Source organism: Mandrillus leucophaeus, unplaced genomic scaffold, assembly GCF_000951045.1.
Source record: "Mandrillus leucophaeus isolate KB7577 unplaced genomic scaffold, Mleu.le_1.0 Scaffold1084, whole genome shotgun sequence".
Classification (NCBI taxonomy): Eukaryota; Metazoa; Chordata; class Mammalia; order Primates; family Cercopithecidae; genus Mandrillus; species Mandrillus leucophaeus.
Genome location: NW_012099032.1, coordinates 227,873 through 234,993, shown reverse-complemented (window position 1 = coordinate 234,993; position 7,121 = coordinate 227,873).

Below are 7,121 nucleotides of genomic sequence, written 5' to 3'. Positions count from 1 at the left end.
TTCATCTGCATGGGGTGTACACGGAGTGGCCAGCTGGAAACTTCTAAGGGGTATTTGGGTCCCAGAAGATTCTGTAACCAGGGCCCTTCAGCCTCTGCTCGGGCTACTCCCGCCCTGTGGAGCATACTTCGATTACAATAAATCACTGATTTTGTTGCTTCATTCTTTCCTTGCTTTGCTGTTCGTTTTGCCCAATTCTTTGTTCAAAATGCCAAGAACCTGGACAACTTGCAGTCAAAACCCTCCACCAGGAGCACCTATTTCAGACTTTAATCTTTTAAATTGGCATCTCATTGTTCCAATGACTTAAATCATAATAAAACCTACATTTTAAATATATTGTTGACTGTGCAACACTTTTTCTTAATCTTGAAATTTTAAAGAGAATATTTTAAAAACATATCAAACATATCAAGAGCAAGGTTTCTAGGTAAGTGCACTTTCATGTTCATAACTAAGGGAATTAAAATAACACATTTTTTAATGTTTTGAGCAAATATTAATTTGGTTTCAGGTCTTTTGTGCCAAAGCATAACACACGTTATCTTAGTTTTCCTGTTTCTCTCTCATTCTCTCTCCCCTTCTCCTGCAATTTATGTTTACTTTCTTTCTCATTCTGTGGAATATGGAAATAATATTAACACTTTTACATACTAAGAACAGGAAACAACTTTCTATATCCCTTGTGCACTTCTCATTTTGTACATTGAATTGAATGTTTCCAAAGTATACATTATATGTTTTCCTAATTTATGACAGTTGTACTGTTACTTTAATTAATCAAACATTACATAATCTGCTAAAATATTGATGTGAATATGGTATTTCCTGTAAAAACAATTTGGTTTTCAAATAAATTATTAATAGAATTAGTTAAGTACCACTACTATGGAATGCATGGGCAAAATATTGGTAAAATATGGAATAAATACTATTAACATATTTTTCTTTAAATACATCATAAATAGCTTTTTTATTTTATATATATCTAAATACATAGTATATAAAAATAAGTTGTAAATATGATATATTTTTCCTTTTCATGCAGCAATATATTATTTGTGTCTTTATTTTCACTTTGAAACATTGATACATACTTATTACATGGATTTTAATTAATGCAGAAAAATTCAAAATTATTACCTAGGGAGATATTATTTTTTAAGATATCCTTATGTGGTTAAAAAAATATAGATTATGTAAAATATTAAGAGGCTGGTGCTCCATTATTTTATTTATATTTTTACATATAAATATAAAATATATAAATAAAACAGTGTATATGGATTCCTTATTAATAAATAAGATACAATTAGCACTTTAATTCTTGCCAACACTTTCCCTCACTTTAGATTTCAACCACTGTGAATTACATTGTTACAGATTATCACAAATTATGAAAAGTGTATTCTGTATTTTAATTAATATTGTACCAACCATTTAATACGAGTTTCAACTTTCAAATAAAATAAAAGTTAACTATTCTTATCCCTTTATTAATTTGAATTGTGTTTTAAATAATTGAATTTTGTTCATATTTTTCTCACAACTGCTTTATATTTGAAAATTGTATTGCATTTCTAACTGAGTAACATTATGTTTGGGTTACATATTATTGGAAAACAGAAACTCTTAGCATTTTATAGAACTTGATACATTTTCTCTCCTCAAGAATGAAATTCTGTGAGTGAGCCTGAGGCCCATCTGCTTAACATCTTCCATAAATTTTAAGTAAATTGCTTCCTTTTCTTCTCGTTAGATACTTGAATAATTTTTCTCAATCCATTTATTGCAAATATATGTGTTTGTGTATATAAATATATGTATATGTATATAGTCATTTATCATTCGGTAATCACACATACACACACATCCTATATTATTGGTATTGAAAATACAGTGTTTACTTCAGAACATTGTTTTTGTTTTCTGACATCTTTTAAATGCCTTTCCCATTTCATTTGTATGTTCTCCACAGATACTCTAATTATCTTCATTTTGGATTTTTTGTCAGTTCATCAAATATATTGCTTTCTTTACTTTTGTTATTTGATATCTGTAATGTATTTACCATCACTATAACTATGTTAATTTCATCATTAACTTGTACCTTTGGGTGAAAATTCCTTTTTTCTAAATTATTTCAACTCTGAGTTATAAGAAATCTTATAGTTTTGAGTCTCATTGCATTGAAGTTGGTGTACAAATTAAGAAAATTTATGAAGCTGAAATAAATCATTTCAGTCGTTTACTACTTTTTTCTTGCCTACAATTTGAGTGTAATTTTTAACTTATCATGTTTATCTTAAGCTATTCTATAGCATCACAGGCACTGAATAATTTTTTTTAGTTATTCGTTATTTTCACATCTGACTTTATTTCTCTCTCTTCCTTCTTTCCTTTCTCATTCTTTCTCTTTCTTTCTTAAGCATGTTTCCGTAATTTGCCAGCCTTTTTCTCTTTCACTTGGTGATATTTTTTGGTTCATGAGGAATCCAGCTGCTGGTTAAAAACTCTCCAGTATTTTTTGCTGAAGTGTAAGCAATTTCAAATGCTTTACCTGACAAGTTTCACAGTGAATGTTGCCATCCTCACACCAATCTTGATGTACAGAATATGAACTGCAATCTTTGAAGAAAGCCAGGTCAAGGATTCAGGCACTCCTGGCAGGTCATATTCTTACATATATTTGCAGTCCTAGTCCAGGAATCTTCACTCCTTTTTGTCTTTATCTGATGCCTTGGACAGAGATCTTTAGGTGTATCTGCTGAGGACTCCTTAAAAAGGATGTGAGTGGGAGGGAGGAATGGGGAAATTTAAAGACACTTTTTCTACCCTGACTCAGTGTTCAGTACTTTCCAGTCCTAGCCCTTCCCCTTCTCCCTCTCCTGGACTCCATGGTCCATAAAACTGCCTTAGCTTTTTGTTTGAGGATCCTGCAACATTGAGATGATCCCAAAGTCTGAACCGAGGTGCCTGGCCATTGATTGGTGCATTGTTCCATGGGGAAAATGGAACAAGAGAAGGTGGTGCTTTCTTTCTCCTTCTCCCAGATCAGCTGAGCTCCTGAGAGTGCATTCCAGGCTCGGAATATCTCATTTTTATAAAAGTGTGTGACTTCTCTTTGATCCTCTTTCTACTTCATCTGCGGTTTTTGTTATTTATTTATTTATTCATTTATTTATTTTTCCACAGTGGAGCTAAGGTTTGAGTGCTGTTTCATACTTTATCAAAGTTTATGTAGTCTGAATTTAGGGAGATCTAAGAGGGAACAGATAGAAGGAGGCAAAAGTAAAGATGAGAAAAGTAGAGTAAAATGAACTCAATCTACCCTCCATGTAGTCCTTAACAAGATGTCTTAGCTCTGGCCAAGATTTTGAGTAGTTAAGTAAACCATGTTAAGACTACTACTACTTAGTTAGGGAGTATATCCCAAAGACTGAATTATCTCAGATTTCAGATTATTCTCCAAGTCAACATGAACAAAGAAATTTCAGTTCTATTCAAGAAAGTATTTAGGCATGGTTATTCATTTCCTTTATTTCATTTGTCTCTTGTCCTTTATTTCATTGTCCCTTTCCAAAGAGAGGAAATATAATCTTCACACTCTATCCCCACATAGAGGCTATACAAGAATTCTTAGGAGTTTCACAAATAGAGAATGTGGTGAGTAGCAATGAATTTAGGAGCCCTCGGAACCATTCCAAAACTTCCTGTTTCTATCATAAGCAAAGGGGAATATTCATGTTTTGCCAGTTCTAAATGTTTAGCACTGTGGGAATCTTCGGTGAGACATAGAATTCAAAACTGTGCATGCTTAATTCGAAAGCTTTGCTAGGTCCTCATAAAAGTGAATTGCCCTTTAGATTAAACTTCATTAGCTTCGAAGTTGATTTGCTTCTTTTTAATTGATACATTTTTCAAAAAATCATAAAACAAGGTATGTCCTTTTCATTGTGCCATTATCAAATAATTTTATTATATTTTGGAAAGTGATAGTTTGTGATTTAGCTTCATTCTAATTTCACCTTTGCATCATCTTGCAGTATAAAGTATTATATCTCAGGAAAGCAAACTAAGGCCTCTACTGTGTCAATAGCTTTTCCATCAAGTGGTCAAGCTTCAATTGGAATACAGATCTGTCTGAAACTCCTCCTCTTGATTGTGGTGAATAAATGCTATGACAAGCAATTTGAAACCTAATTCCTAAAATTATGCATTGTTTTATTTTGAAATAACCTAGTAAGTGTATTTTCCAAATCATATCAAAAGATAGTAAGGTAGAGTCCAAATACGATAAAATTAAATATTGTTTATATCAGAGAAAATACACACTTTACTAAACAAAGTGATATAACGCTATTCTTAAGAATTTGTTGGCAAAAGACCTTGTCTTAAATACAGTGTTACTGATAATGGGCATTCACTATTACTGAGTCACTGGCTTTTGTGAAATAGAGTTAAAATAGATGTGTATCAAGTCTAATATCTCATCACTCAATAAATATTAGACATACATGATCACTTATCATTGTTTCTTAAGATTAACTATATGGAAAGTGTAATGGTAGATGATTTTATATTGTATTATTGTCTATAGAAATATTAGAAATACTTTCAAATTTAAATACAGTAATTTGTTACCAATAATAATTATTGTACAGTTTTTCAGATTTCTATTTGTTACCAATAATAATGTTATTCTTCTTAGCTAAATCTGTATATTTCCAAGTTAACTAATCTAGTGTTACACACTTGTTAAAATAATATGCCTTTAAGATTAATTGCTTAACATTAAGGTATATTTACAGTGAATTACTAGTGTTTTTAGCTTTAAAATTAATTTGAATTTTTACCCAAAGATATACAGTCCCACGTATCAACTCTGGAAATTCACACAATTTGTATACCTGTATAGTTTGTTCTCTGTAAGATTTACTGACTCTGAATTGTTTAGTGAACTGGCATTGTCCTTCTGCTTAAATAATTAGTCTAGGCTTCGACTATTACAGAAATTTTTCTGGGACATGCAAAGGTAGATATAGCAGTAATGACCAAGGACTTTCTAATAATGTGAAGCATTGCTCCTAATCTGGAAGGATAACTATACAGGCAAAATAGAAAAGCATGTTTATATTAAGGTACATACAAAGCAAAGTTGAAAAATAGAAAGAGTCAAATTAAAGCAGAAAAACAAAGTTTTGAAATATCTTCAGTTTGGAATCCTAATATTATATCATAGTCTCTCTGAAATAGTTTTCATTGCTTTCAGATTAACAGTGTGTATATGTATGTCTGTAGACATATAAGCTCACTTCAGCTGGTGAGTACCAGAATCAACTGCAATCTTGGAGTGAATAGCTTGACATGTTAACCCATTTTAAATCATTTTAGGAGGCTGCAACTGGCCATCAGCTTATAGGATGGGACTTATTTGATGTCTCTATATAAAGAGTCGGTACATCTTGTTGCCATATGAGATCAGGCAGAATGACTCAACTAAAATTTTATCCCAGATTTGATAGGCCCTGCCTGCCTCCCTATCCGCTCTTATTCCAGAATCAGACACATGGTTTACTTCTCGTTCTGAATGTAACATTGCTCTTTTTTAATCATTGATTTCAGTTCACCACTGCTGTTACACACAGAATATTATCCACACGATGCAGAATTTATGGAGAAGGAGAGATCCTCATTCTTGCATGAAAGTCAGTTGCACCTAATGAGGCAGTTTTAACCAATACAATAATTTTTTTTTTTTGGATGGAGTTTCGCTCTTGTTGCCCAGGCTGGAGTGCAATCGCGCAATCTGGACTCACCACAATCCCTGCCTCCTGGGCTCAAGGGATTCTCCTGCCTCAGCCTCCCGAGTAGCTGGGATTAGAGGCAGGCGTCACCACTCCTGCTAATTTTTTGTGGGTTTTTTTTTTGTTTTTTTTTTTTTTTTTTTTTTTTTTTTTTTTTTTTTTTTTTTTTTTTTTGTATTTTGAGTAGCGACAGGCTTTCTCCATGTTGGTCAATCTGGTCTCGATCTCCCGACCTCAGATGAGCCACCCGTCTCGGCCTCCCAAAGTGCTGGGATTACAGGCATGAGCCACTGCTCCCAGCCAAGAAAAAATATTTCTAAAAATAATCCTCCTATTCTCCTTCCCAGGAGATTACTTTGAGGTTCTCTGATTTTATAAAACCTCAATGGGGACGTGACATGTGGCACTGCTACAAGGGGTGCTACTGCACAAACAAAAAGCAAGACTTTTTATTTTTATTTTTTAAAGGTACAGAGTGTTTTTTCTCTATTTATGTTTATTTTTTAATCTTGTTAATTTAAATAGCTTGGGGATACAGGTGGTTTTTGATTACATGGGTAAGTTCTTTAGTGGTGATTTCTGAGGTTTTTGTACACCCATCACATGAGCAGTGTACGACTGTACCCAATAAGTATTCTTTTATACAACCTCCCTCCCAACCTTCTCCCTGAGTCTCTGAAGTCCATTATGTCATTCTTGTGCCTTTTTGTCCTCATAGCTTAGCTCTCACTTATAAATGAGACCATATGATATTTGCTTTTTCATTACTGAGTTATATCACTTAGAATAACAGCCTGCAGCTCCATCCAAGTTGCTGGAAAAGACATGAGTTTGTTCCTGTTTATGGCTTAGTATTCCATGGTGTATATAGACATTTACTTTATACTCTCATTGGTTGACTGGAACTTAGGTTGGTTCTTTATCTTTACAATTTTGAATTGTGTTGCCATAAATGTGTATGCATTTTTCTTTTCATAGTTATTTCCAATAAGCAAGACTTCTAATGAAACACGTATTTATTCTCCATAATTGCTCCTTCACTCTTCTTTTCCTTTCCTCTATATTCGCTGGGTTTGCACTTACATATAGAGAATTGTCAGTTAATTTTTTGGTCAGCCACATTTGCTAGGGATATCAAGATAAAACATTATTTATAGTGTCTCATTAATAATTATAAAGCATTTTTGGTGGAATTATTTTCCATCCATATTATTTTCCACAAATACAGCAGTCCATATCAGGTTGAAATATAAGAAGAGTTGGCCGGGTGCAGTGGCTCATGTCTGTAATCCCAGCACTTTGGGAGACTAAGGA